The sequence below is a fragment of the Balaenoptera physalus genome (assembly GCF_965194825.1).
Source record: "Balaenoptera physalus genome assembly, chromosome: 8".
Lineage (NCBI taxonomy): Eukaryota > Metazoa > Chordata > Mammalia > Artiodactyla > Balaenopteridae > Balaenoptera > Balaenoptera physalus.
The window spans coordinates 102,245,926-102,258,463 of record NC_138887.1 but is presented as its reverse complement, the minus strand read 5'-3'; the positions used below and the strand labels follow the sequence as shown (position 1 = coordinate 102,258,463).

The following is a 12,538-nucleotide window of genomic DNA, read 5'->3' as shown; positions in this document are numbered from 1 at the left end:
AATATTTGATGGAACTGAATAAAGACCCCACTGCACATCAAAAAGATTCCCATGAAACAATAAATTAATGAAAATCAATCAACCCCTGTATATTTCTTGGTTAATCTTAAGATTTAAGGGTAAAGAATGAATTCTATAAGCATGTAAGTGGAAAATAAAATTACAAAAAAAGCAAAAAAGCAGGCTGTACTTCTGGTCCAGCCATGATGGAATAGCTAATATCAGATGAATTCTCCTGCTGAAAACAACTATAAAAGATGTACAATGTACATTTAAAAACTGTTTAAAATATTTAAAGAATTATGTAACTCAGGCAGGATTTGAAGGGTTACAATATGTGAAACAAAGGAAACATAGTGAGGTGGACTTCATATTTCCCCTGGCTTTTCCCTTGAGGGCATTTGCTATTTCACAGTAAAGCAGGGGAAAAGAATCCTAGTAGAAAGCAGCAGATAGAATGTTTAATTCAGAGATGACACAATCATATATAGAGAAAATTCAAAAGAATCATTTATCATAATTAATAAATGCATTAACAAGGTCACTAGATACAAGATGGATATTAAAAAAGCAATTGTCTTTCTATATACCAGCAACAAAAAATTAGACAATGGAATTTCTGAAGATGTGCTGGCTTTGACTCACAGATATAGAGAACAAACCAGGGGCTACCAGTGGTGAGAGGGAAAGGGGGAGGGGCACTTTAGGAGTGAGGGGGGAAGGGGTTATTATGGGATTATATGAAATCGTGTGTGAAACTTCTCAAAATTGTAAAGCACTATAGAATTTAAAGAATCTTTCATTTAATTTTAAAAATGGGCTGACTTCATATTATGACAAATATGTGATAGCACAAAATAAAACATTGTCTAACAAGTTTTGAGGGGAAACGTTATTTATTTATTTATTTATTTATTTATTTTTGGCTGCGTTTTGGGTCTTCGTTGCTGAGTGCGGGCTTTCTCTAGTTGCGGCGAGCAGGGGCTACTCTTCGTTGCGGTGTGCAGGCTTCTCATTGCGGTGGCTTCTCTTGTTGTGGAGCACGGGCTCTAGGCACGTGGGCTTCAGTAGTTGTGGCACGCAGGCTCAGTAGTTGTGGCTCCCGGGCTTAGTTGCTCCGCGGCATGTGGGATCTTCCCGGACCAGGGCTCGAACCCATGTCCCCCGCACTGGCAGGGGGACTCTTAACCACTGCGCCACCAGGAAAGTCCCGTGGGGAAATGTTTGTGATGTGCCAAATTTTCTTTTTCTTTGAAGCAACAGAAAGACAATCTTAAATATGCAAGGCTGTGCTAGTTTTAATGGTGAAACTATGAAGGAGTGCTATTTTCCACTAAAAACTATTTGATTTTGTACTTCAGCTGGAAGATGAATCAAGACAGAGAATTCATGATTGCTAAAGACATAGTTTGAAAAAAACTGGCAATGAGCGTCAAATGATCTAAAAACAAGTAACTTTAATATGCCATTAAGTGTATTCATAAAATATACCTTTTAGGCATATATGCAAGGTATAATTTTTAGAGTAACAACTGGACAAAAATAGTAGGTAGGTTATAACAAAAGTGGAAGATAGAAGATAGTTTTCTGAAACATACTACCATTTCATTATTGACATTAGTCTTTAGAGAATTATCGACTTAAGTGTATTTTTAGCTTTTTATTGAAGTGTAATATGCATATATAAATATGTACATATCGTAAGTATACAGCTCACTGAATTTTCTCTAGGTGAACACACCTTGCAACTATTCCAGACATCAAGAAATAAAACCTTGTTAGGACCTCAGGAAGTTAAGCATATTTTTTAAAATAACTAGTAATAACTGGTAGAACAAAATGAAAGACACCAACCTACCCTCCAAAAAGTGTAATTATTAAAGGAACTACAGTTTTCTAAATAAACAGAAGAGGGCGCACGTGAACTGTGAAATACAGTGAGCTGTCTGAAATCCTTATCCTTGCCTGTTATTGCTAGTCCAAGAAAAAACAGAACATTTCCAAATGAATGGCAAATGGAAGGTAACATACAAACAAAGCCAACATATAAAGGTAACATAAAATAAAAATCATAACATTTCAGCCAATAAAAAATCCCTCCCAAAAATGAAGCAGAAGGAAACACGCACAATAACCAAACTAAACTAAACATTGTTAAACATTTGCAGATGTGAAAAACACCTAGTCACAAATTCAAACACTCAACCCCTCCCCCCCAAAACAAAACAAAGCAAAGCAAAACCCAAGATAACATAAAATGAGAGTCTCGCAATAATGGTGGAAGAGTTTGTTTGCGCCAATCCTCCTACAAATAACAGCCATGAAATTCTTATCAAAATATAAAAACAACCACTTGAAGGCACTAGAGAACAACCAAAAGGAAGAAGAAACAAGAAGAGGGGTTGACACTTGGGAAGAGAGATCAGACTGGGTAAGTTTTCCCTTTTGATTGCTTTTAGACTAAGGGAAGCCCACAGTCCTCCTCCAAGGGAGCTACTAAAACTTAGATTGCGGTCGAGTGGTTAAGAGTCAGCGGTTGAGACTCCACGCTTCCACTACAGGGGCCGCGGGCTCAGTCCCTGGTCAGGGAACTAAGATCCCACATGCCATGCCATGCGGCCAAAAAACAAACAAACAAACAAACAAAACTTAGATGGAATCTCACAATCTTAATAGCTTGAAGAATCAAAGGACAGAGTTTGAGGCACCACAGCAGCTATTAAGATGGGAGTTGTTATTGTTGAGTTGTGTCTCCCCAGAATTCAAATGTTGAAGTCCTAATCCACAGTATCTCGGAATGCGACCTTACTTGGAAATAGGGTCATTGCAGATACATTTAGTTAAAATGAAGTCATGCTGGAGAAGGGTGGGCCCCAATTTAATAGGACTGGTATCCATACAAAAGGGCAAAACTTGGACAAAAACACACACAGGCAGAGTGACACATGAACATTGGAAAGTGACTACAAGAACAAATTTTCCAATTTTTCTGAACATCAAAAAAATTTTAAAGAGAAAAGGAAACATACTACACAGAGAAAGGAACATATTAAATAAAACAAAATGCACAGTAAATATAACATTAAAATAGATATTAAATCAAGCCTGTCACTCATTTCAATGCATGTAAATGGAAACTTACCTACTAAAAAGATTTTCAGATTGATTCACAAAGCACAACCCTACTCTGTGCTCAGGAGATACAACTAAATCAAAGTGATTCAAAATGGCTAGAACGAGGGAGATGTGTAAAGGTATAGCAGGCAAATAAGACAATAAGAAAGCAGAGACTGTGACCATGATATCAGAAAATGTTCAATCTGGACAAAAAGCATTAAATGAGACAGCAGAATACTTGATAAGGCCAAGAACTTAATTCACAATGATAATACATCAGTTGTGAATATATGTAACACAAATAGCACAGAAACTACCTTTATAAATCAGAAAGTTAAGGATATACATACATAAAACCACAGCAAAACTAGGAGATATCACTTTTGGTCCAACACAGGACACAGGTCAAATGGACAAAAAATAAGATTATAGAAAATCTAACCAGCATAATCAATATATAGAATATATATATCATGCTAATAGGGCCCCACCTCAAGGGCATGCCAGGCGTTTCTGCTTTTCTGCCTCAGAGCCTTCTGAAAGGCACTGAAATTTGCTGATATGGACTGAATGCTTGTATATTCCCCCAAATCCATAGGCTGAAGCCCTAACCCTCAGTGTCATGGTATTTGGAGGTGGGGCCTCTGGAGGTAATTAGGTTTGGATGAGGTCATGAAGGTGGGGTCCTCGTGATGGGATTAGCGACTTTATAAGAGAGAAACCGGTGAGCTTGTGCCCTCCCTCCCTCTGTATCTCTGTCTCTCTCTCTACCGTGAGATGACACGGTGAGAAGTTTGCTACCGGCAAGTCAGCAAGACAGTCTCCACCAGAACCTGACCATGCTGGCACTCTATTCTCAGACTTCCAGCCTCTGGAACCTGAGAAAATACTTTTGTATTGTTTAAGCCACCGAGTCTATGGTAGTTTGTTATTGAGTTGACTAATATACCTGCTCAGCACATGAGCTAGCCTAGAAGAATGGAGAGGAGAATTAATGTCCCAGTGCCTTTCATCAACCATGGTGGATGAGAGCTGGTGGATAAAAGTGAGAGTTACAGAGTTGCAGAGGCTAAATTCCTGGGGAGTATGGCTGAGAGATCAGGGCATCCTTCCTCCACCCAGCCTAGGCTCATAGTATGGCGGCTCTACCACAAGCACAGCCAGTAAAGAATATCAGGGCCCCAAGTGCCCTTGCTCCAGCTTGCTCATAGGGCAGATGTTCCATGCCAAGAGAGGCAAGCCACCTACCCAGCTTCCTGAACCTAAAGCAGGGTGTCTCTCCAAAAGAAGCCAGTTCCAGAGATTTTGCCAAGAAGGAAAGACAGTCTACAGGATTAGAGAGCATCCAAGCTCTCCCCAAAAGAACTGACTTTATTTGAAATAGTGTGAGAACATTCAAGCCTAAGGACACTCTCAAAAACAATGGAGATTTTGTTGGTGAGCAGCTAAGAGGAGGCTGGTAGCTTCATTAGAGCAACATACTAAATCGTGGGCCAGCTAGCCTAACCATAAAAAAATCAGGGAAAGAGACAGCTACAAAAAACACTTCTGAAGTCAGAACAAACCTCGAAGACCTGCCTCAAAAACAACCCCTGCAAAGTGGCCTGATGTAATCAGGTCAGACTGAGGAGTAATGTATACCCTAGGGCACTGAAAGCAATAGACCAATCAGCTGGCAGTTAGTGAGCCTAACAGCTGGTGAGAAGGAGACAGTCCAAGGGAGTCCTGCAAAAGCCATGGTCAGACCAGGATGACCCTGCACAGGCCCAAGGCTGCACCCACTGAGAAGCAACATCAGAGGCTTCACACTGTGGGAATAATAGACTTCACTAAAATATTGCAGCCGGTCACTAAACAAATGAGCAGACAACAAGCCCCAGCATGGGAGGAAATCAGTATCCAGAGTTGCTACAAAATATTCCAAAATGTACAACTTTCAACAAATAATTAGTACACTTTCAACAAATCATTATGAGACATGCAGAGAGACAGGAAAGACCATACACAGGAAAGAAGCAGGCAACAGACTGCCTACGAAAGGGCCCAGCTGTTGAATTTAACAGATAAAGCTTTCGCAGCAATCATTAGAACTATGCTTAAAGAGGTAATGGAAACAGTTCTTAAAGAAGTAAAGGAAGAAAGCAATTATACTCCAGTAAAAATGTTAAAAAAAAAAAAAAGAAGTAAAGGAAGGAATGATGACAATGTCTCATAAAATAGAAAATATCAATACAATAAAGAGATAGAACTATAAAAAAGAACCAAATGGAAATTCTGGAGACAAAAAGTATAACAGAAATGAAAAATTCCCTAGAGGGTTCAATATTACATTTGAGCAGGCAAAAGATAGCGTTGACAATTTAAAAAGTAAATTTATAGAGATTATGTAATCTGAAGAACAGAGGAAAAAATGAAAAGTGAACAGAATCTCAAAGAAACGTAGGACACCATTAAGCACATCAATATACACATAATGGGAAGGAGAGGAGAGAGAGAAAGGAGGAGAAATAATGGCTGAAAACTCAAGAAGCTCACCAAACTCTTAGCAAAATAAACACAAATGCTGAAAGTCAAAGATAAAGAGAAAAATTTGAAAGCAGCAAGAAAAAAGTGACTCATCATTTACAAAAGGATCCCAATAAGATTAACACCTGACTTTCCATTAGAAACAGCAGAGGCAGTGGGGTGGCATATTACAAAGTACAGAAAGAAAGAAAAATTGAAGGGAGAGATAAACAATTCAACAATAATATCTGGAGACTTAAACACGTCATTTTCAATAATGGATAGAATACATATATAACATTTTCTCCTATCATAGGACCCAGCAATCCCTTTCCTAAGTATATTCCCAAGAGAATTGACAATCTTCACAAAACAACTTATACACAAATATATGTAGCAGCTTTATTCATAATATCCCAAACCTGAAAATACCCACATGTTTAACAGGAGAATGGACACATTGTGCTACAGCCTCACAATGGAAAACTACTCAGCAATAAAAAGGAAGAGATTAATTTCCTAGGCAACAGCATGCGTGAATCTCAGAAACATATGCTTAAGGAAGCAAACACAAAGGAATATATATGTACTTCATTATTTCACTTATATGAAGTTCAAAAATAGCAAACTCATCTCTGGTGATAAAAATCAGAATACCAGTTGCCTCTAGTGGGGGAGTATTTACTGGAAAGTGACACAAAGGAATTTGGGAGGATTATGAAAGTGTTTTATATCTTCATTTGGGTGTTATTTTCACGGGTGCCTACTGAGTTAGAGAAAGCTACAGGTCTCCTCCTGTGTAGGGAGAAACCCAGTCTTTCCCTTTTGAGTTTCTCCTGTGTGTCTCCTCTACTCTCACACTACTACCACGTTCACACAGAACATCACTTCTGATACTTCTTGTCACCAAATGTGTGGGAGTCTTTCCTACGCCAAGCAATTCTCTGTGACACTGGCTGTCCTACAATTTAACTCAGTTCTGACCCAGTCTACCTGGAGATAGTGTCAGAACCCACAGCTCCCACACCACTTCAAATGCCAATTGCAAGAAGTAGGTTCCCAGGTTACTCACAACTTCTGTCCGACGTGGCTATACATTGGAGGGTCCCATGACCTCCTCCTCAGTGTGATTAATTTGCTAGAGTAGCTCACAGAACTTAGGGAAACATTTATTTACATTTACCAGTTTATTAAAGTATATGATAAAGGATGCAGATGAACAGCCAGATGAAGAGATACACAGGACAAGGTCTGGCAGGGTCCTGAGTGCAGGAGCTTCTGTCCCTGTGGAGGTGGGGTGTGTCACCCTCCCAGTGTGGATGTGTTTGAACCTGGACGTTCTCTGAACCCTGTGCTGTTGAAATTTTTATGGAGACGTCCTTACATAGGTATGATCAATTATTGACTGGGGCTAAAATTCCAAGCTTCTAATCATGTCTTGGTCTTTCTGGTAACCAGCTCCTACCAGAAGCCATCCAGGAGCCCACCCATAGTCCTTTCAATAGAACAAAAGACGTTCCTAGTGCCCGTATCACTTGGGAATATACAAGGGTTTTAGAGCTCTGTGCCAGGAACTGGGGACAGAGACCAATATATATATTTTCTATTATCTCATACATACATTTGTCAAGTGTATGTATAATTAAGATCTCTGTATATATAGTATATGTAAACTGTATCTCAATAAAACTGAGTAAAAAAGGAAATTCATAGAACTAAAACTGAAATTCAGAAATAAAATCTCTGATTATTAAACAAGCCAAAAATTTAAATCTATTTTTTTTCTGCCATCCTTCTGCTCTAGTTTCAGAGAGAACATCTCTAACCAGGGGCCGATGTGGGTCTTGTGGGGCCTGAAATGTATGTAATTTTGGAGATCTGTTGTGAGCAAGAGAACACAAATGTACAAATATAAAATTAGGCAGGAATGAGAATGTTCATTTAAAGTGATAAAACAGTCATAGCAAATTTAAAAATTGTAAACATATGACAAATACCACAAACATCATAAATCGAATTCGATGTTTTTATTGACCTATTGCCTGACAAACCTCTATGATATGTTTTGTACATGTTTTGGCTGCATACTCTTTGATCACCTGTTTATATGAGAGTGACTTTATAATATTTTCTATAGAAAGAAGAGAAAGATATTTCTTTCCTCTAGTATGGTTTTATATATATTTTTTATTATATATAGTATATATACTTATTGCATATAAATGTATCTTTTACGATTGCTTGTAGGGATTCATAAAAGGTACAACTTCATCCATAGAAGTTACTGTTTGTGTTTGTAGGCTCATGCCCTGGAAATATTCTTTTGTGTGATTTGCATAAAAATGTTTGGTGTATTTATAATTGGATATGCTGTATTATCAAATATATTCCTGACAAGAGTACTTCTATTTTGACCAGGCATCTATGAGAACCAAATCCTGTGCTTATAATTTTACATGTCTAATGATTGTAAGAATTCTCTGTGGACTAGCTTCTGTGTCCATACATTCCAAATCTTGTTCTTCCATCACGACTGACATAATTTTGGGGTTTTTTGTTTTGTTTTGCTTTTTTATTGTAGTATAATTGCTTTACAATGGTGTGTTAGTTTCTGCTGTACAATGAAGTGAATCAGCTATATGTATACCTATATCCCCTCCCTCTTGGACCTCCCTCCCACCCATCCCACCATCCCAGCCATCTAGGTCGTCACAGAGCACCAAGCTGAGCTTCCTGTGCTTTATAGCATGTTCACACTAGCTATCTATTTTACACGTGGCCGTGTATATATGTCAATCCTGATCGCCCAATTCGTCCCACCCTCCCCTTCCACCCCTGTGTCCACATGTCCATTCTCTACGTCTACGTCTCTATTCCTGCCCTGCAAATAGGTTCATCTGTACCAATTTTCTAGATTCCACATATATCCTTTAATATACGATATTTGTTTTTCTCTTTCTGGCTTACTTCACCCTGTATGACCGACTCTAGGTCCATCCACATCTCTACAAATGACCCAATTTCGTTCTTTTTGTGGTTGAATGATATTCCATCGTATATATGTACCACATCTTCTTTATCCATTCATCTGTCGTTGAACATTTAGGTTGTTTCCATATCCTGGCTATTAAATAGTAAATAATGCTGCAATGAACATTTGGTACATGTATCCTTTTGAATTATGGTTTTCTCAGGGTATATGCCCAGTAGTGGGATTGCTGGGTCATATGATAGTTCTATTTTTAGTTTTTTAAGGAACCTCCATAAGGTTCTCCACAGTGGCTGTATCAATTTACATTCCCACCAAGACGACTGACATAATTATGGTGCTGGGCACACATTCCTATTCCTATAGGACCACTGGCCGACACTGTCATGTCATGATAATTGGGTAAGTTGGCTCTGTGGGTGATAGCAGTGTTCTTAGAAGCCATTCCAGCACCAGGGCACCTAGCAGTAACTTAACTCTACAGAAATAACTGCAAATCCCATAAAAATATTCTATTAACCCCAAACTGAATGCATCCCCAGCTCCACTTGGCCTTAGCCAGGTCCAAGTCATGCTGAGGCCACCCAGAAGGACTGGATCTAGGGAGGCATGTGACCAAGAGAAAGTTCAGGAAGGAATAGCAACCTTAACTGACTGTGGTTAAAATAAATACCACGTTTTGCAAATTTTACAGAAACATATGACTGAACACAGTGCTGGACCTCTTCCTGGGACCTTGGAAAGGGCTATGCGGGTGGGTGATCCTGAAGCTTAGTTTTCATTAACTGTGTTCATGTAAATCTGTTTCTGTCTCTAATTCTTTGCTAGATGGACACTTGTTGAGGGCACTCTCCTCTCATTCTAATTATGCAGAAACCTCAGCTGTTTCCTTTTCCTCCAAGAAAATCAGGTTTTTGTGTTTGATTTGTGTTTGAGTTGTCCAGTTCCTACAAAAGTTGAGCCTAAATTTATACTGCAATTCATCATTCAGAGGAAGCAAAAGGAAGAAAGCCAAGCGGGAACTCGTTAGGGAAGCACTAACCAGAAGCACAGTGCCCCCTTTGGGAACTGGAGATCTTTCTCCAGACAAGGTGGTTGGTGAGGAAACCGCTTTGGTGGAATTGGATCTCAAAGGTTTTGTTCATTATCTCCCATTATGGTGAGAGCTAAAAGGGGAAATAACTAGAGGGAAATTTCAAAAGGTATAGAAAGAAAGATGAAGGGACAGAATCTAGAAAAATTCAGTCAGACTTTCTGTGAAAGACTTGCATAGAAAACTGAGTCAGTAATTTTCTACATGAGAAAGATGAGTTAGTAATATACTCATGGAAACAGAGTTTAGACCGACTGGCCACTTGAAATTATTTATGGACCAAAGATATAATGGATATGTACATAAATTAATGAATAGTACATAAATAAAAATCTGAAACCCTCCCTTGATTTACTCATCTCTGCTTTACCCTGAGAGGCAGTGTGGTAAAATGGAAAGTGCACCCAGTGTCAAACATACCCAGATTCTAGTCTCTGTTCTGTCACTCACTACCTTTGTAACTGAGCTTCAGTTTCTCATCTGTAAAATATTAATAATAGTACTTACCTCATTAGGTTGTTGTGATGATTAAATGAGATAATCCATGGAAAGCAGGTGGAATAATGCCTGACACAATAAATACTCAATATATGTTAACTATTGTGGTGGTTGTTATCACATGGTTTAGAATCCTTGCTCTGCCACTTACTAGCCATGAAATCTTGGGCGACCTATGTAACATTTCCAAGCCTCTGTTTCCTCATCAATAATATGCAATTCTACTTCACAGGATTTCTATTAGGACTGGAGATAATGTATCTACAGTTAATATAGTGGCGATTCTTTTTTTTTTTTTAACATCTTTATTGGAGTATAATTGCTTTACAATGGTGTGTTAGTTTCTGCTTTATAACGAAGTGAATCAGTTATACATATACATATGTTCCCATATCTCTTCCCTCTTGCGTCTCCCTCCCTCCCACCCTCCCTATCCCACCCCTCTAGGTGGTCACAAACCGCCGAGCTGATCTCCCTGTGCTATGCGGCTGCTTCCCACTAGCTATCTATTTTACGTTTGGTGGTGTATAGTGGCGATTCTTAAAAGTGGAAACTGTTATACTTGAGAGCAGACAGATCAGTAAGAAATAATGTTACGTTAGAAAATGATTTCCAAATCATATCACCTTTGTTCAAGTAGGACATCATTTAGGATAGAAAATGAGCTGTGAAATATATCTGGGACTAGCCAATGAAAGGACATAAGTACACAGATGTCCGTTTTGGTACATTAGCAGCTGAATCCAGTTGAAGGTATTTGACATAGGAGAAGATGTCAAGGGTAATAGGACACACATTTTTGAAGATGTATGTGGTAGCCAGCCTCTAAGAGAGTCCCAAATGCTCCCTGCCTCCTGGTATTCACATGCTTGTGTCCCTTCTCACACTGTATCATGGTTGGTCTCTGTGACCAATATATTCTATGAAGTATGTCATTTTTTATATTGAGATATAATTTACATATGTAAAAGCCATCCTTTTAAAGTATGATTTGGTGATTTTTAGTATATTCACCAAGTTGTACAACCATCACCACTATCTAATTCCAGAATATCCCCCAAAGAAGCCCTGTCTCTTCCCACTTGCTGGTCTCCCCCAGCCACTGGCACCTCTAATCTACTTTCCATCCATTGTATAGATAACCACATTTTGTTTATCCATTCATGAGTTGATAGACATATGGGCTATTTCTGCCTTTTGGCTAAATAGTGCTGCTATGAACTTTATTTTTATTCTTTGTTGTTCATCTATTTTAGTATTTATGACTGTGGATTTTCTAGATTGTGATACTCATTTCTAGCTTTATTGTACTATGAGTGGAATCTGTGATATTGCTTTTTACATTGGGTTGATATTTTATTTGTGGCTAGTACATGGTCAATTTTAGAAAAATTTCCTGGGCACTTGAAAACAAGATGTGTGGTTTTCAGGTGTGGAGCTTTTTATATCCCAATTAGATATACTTAATTATCTTATTTATCTTATTAATTATCTGAGACGTACTTGACTGAAAGCCAGAGGTAGGGTGAGCCTCAAGTTGACTTACCCAGAGGCTACAGCACCAGATCATTTCCCATGATTCTCTTGAGCTAAACCCTCTTGTTTGTCAGTGCTTTGTAAAGATGGCTGAGTAGTGCCAGAACTCACATTCCTACGCAACAGCATTCTGAAGACAGATGACCATGTTTCTTTTTTTTGTAGAATGCGGAAATTTTGCCTAGAAGCCCAGCGAATTTTCCAACTCTTTGGCCTAAATTGGGTTATTTGCCCATGTCCATTCCTACGTAATCACAGGCAAGGGGCATACTGCACAGTGACTGCATAGGCCTGGTTTGCTGAAACCATCACTGGGAGGCCTGACAAGATGGTCCTGATTAGGTTAAAACAATGAGGTGCTAACCCTGAATTCTAGATGGGATTAATTCCCTCTATCACTATTACCCCCACTCCAAGTGCACCTCATGCTTCTATTCAACGGGGGAGAGGTAAAAGAATTCCTGGGAGACATCCACAGCTCCCACTACAGTTTTAAAATCTATTCATCTATCAAGAGTAGCAAAAAGAATTTGCATGTTCCTCCAGATTTTCTTTGTTTTATTTGGTGTGCAAATGTGCATGACTGTTATGTCATGAATGTGGAATGGCATGTTTATCTCATTTGGTGAACTTTAATTTGTCTTTAATTTGCCATTGTCTGATATTAAGATCTCCACTTTCACAGATGAATGGATAAAGAAGATGTGGCACATATATACAGTGGAATATTTCTCAGCCATAAAAAGAAACGAAATTGAGCTATTTGTAGTGAGGTGGATGGACCTAGAGTCTGTCATACA

The 12,538-nt window shown here is 38.7% G+C and overlaps 1 long non-coding RNA gene across 1 annotated transcript in view; it reads right to left on the bottom strand.

The window, feature by feature from the left end:
- Positions 1-895: 895 nt before the first annotated feature.
- LOC309666087 overlaps positions 896-12,538 on the bottom strand; it is a 62,817-nt gene continuing 51,174 nt past the window's right edge. Inside the window, exon 2 of the long non-coding RNA XR_014266884.1 lies at positions 896-1,249. This is a non-coding gene — a long non-coding RNA (uncharacterized lncRNA). The remainder of the gene's footprint in view (positions 1,250-12,538) is intronic.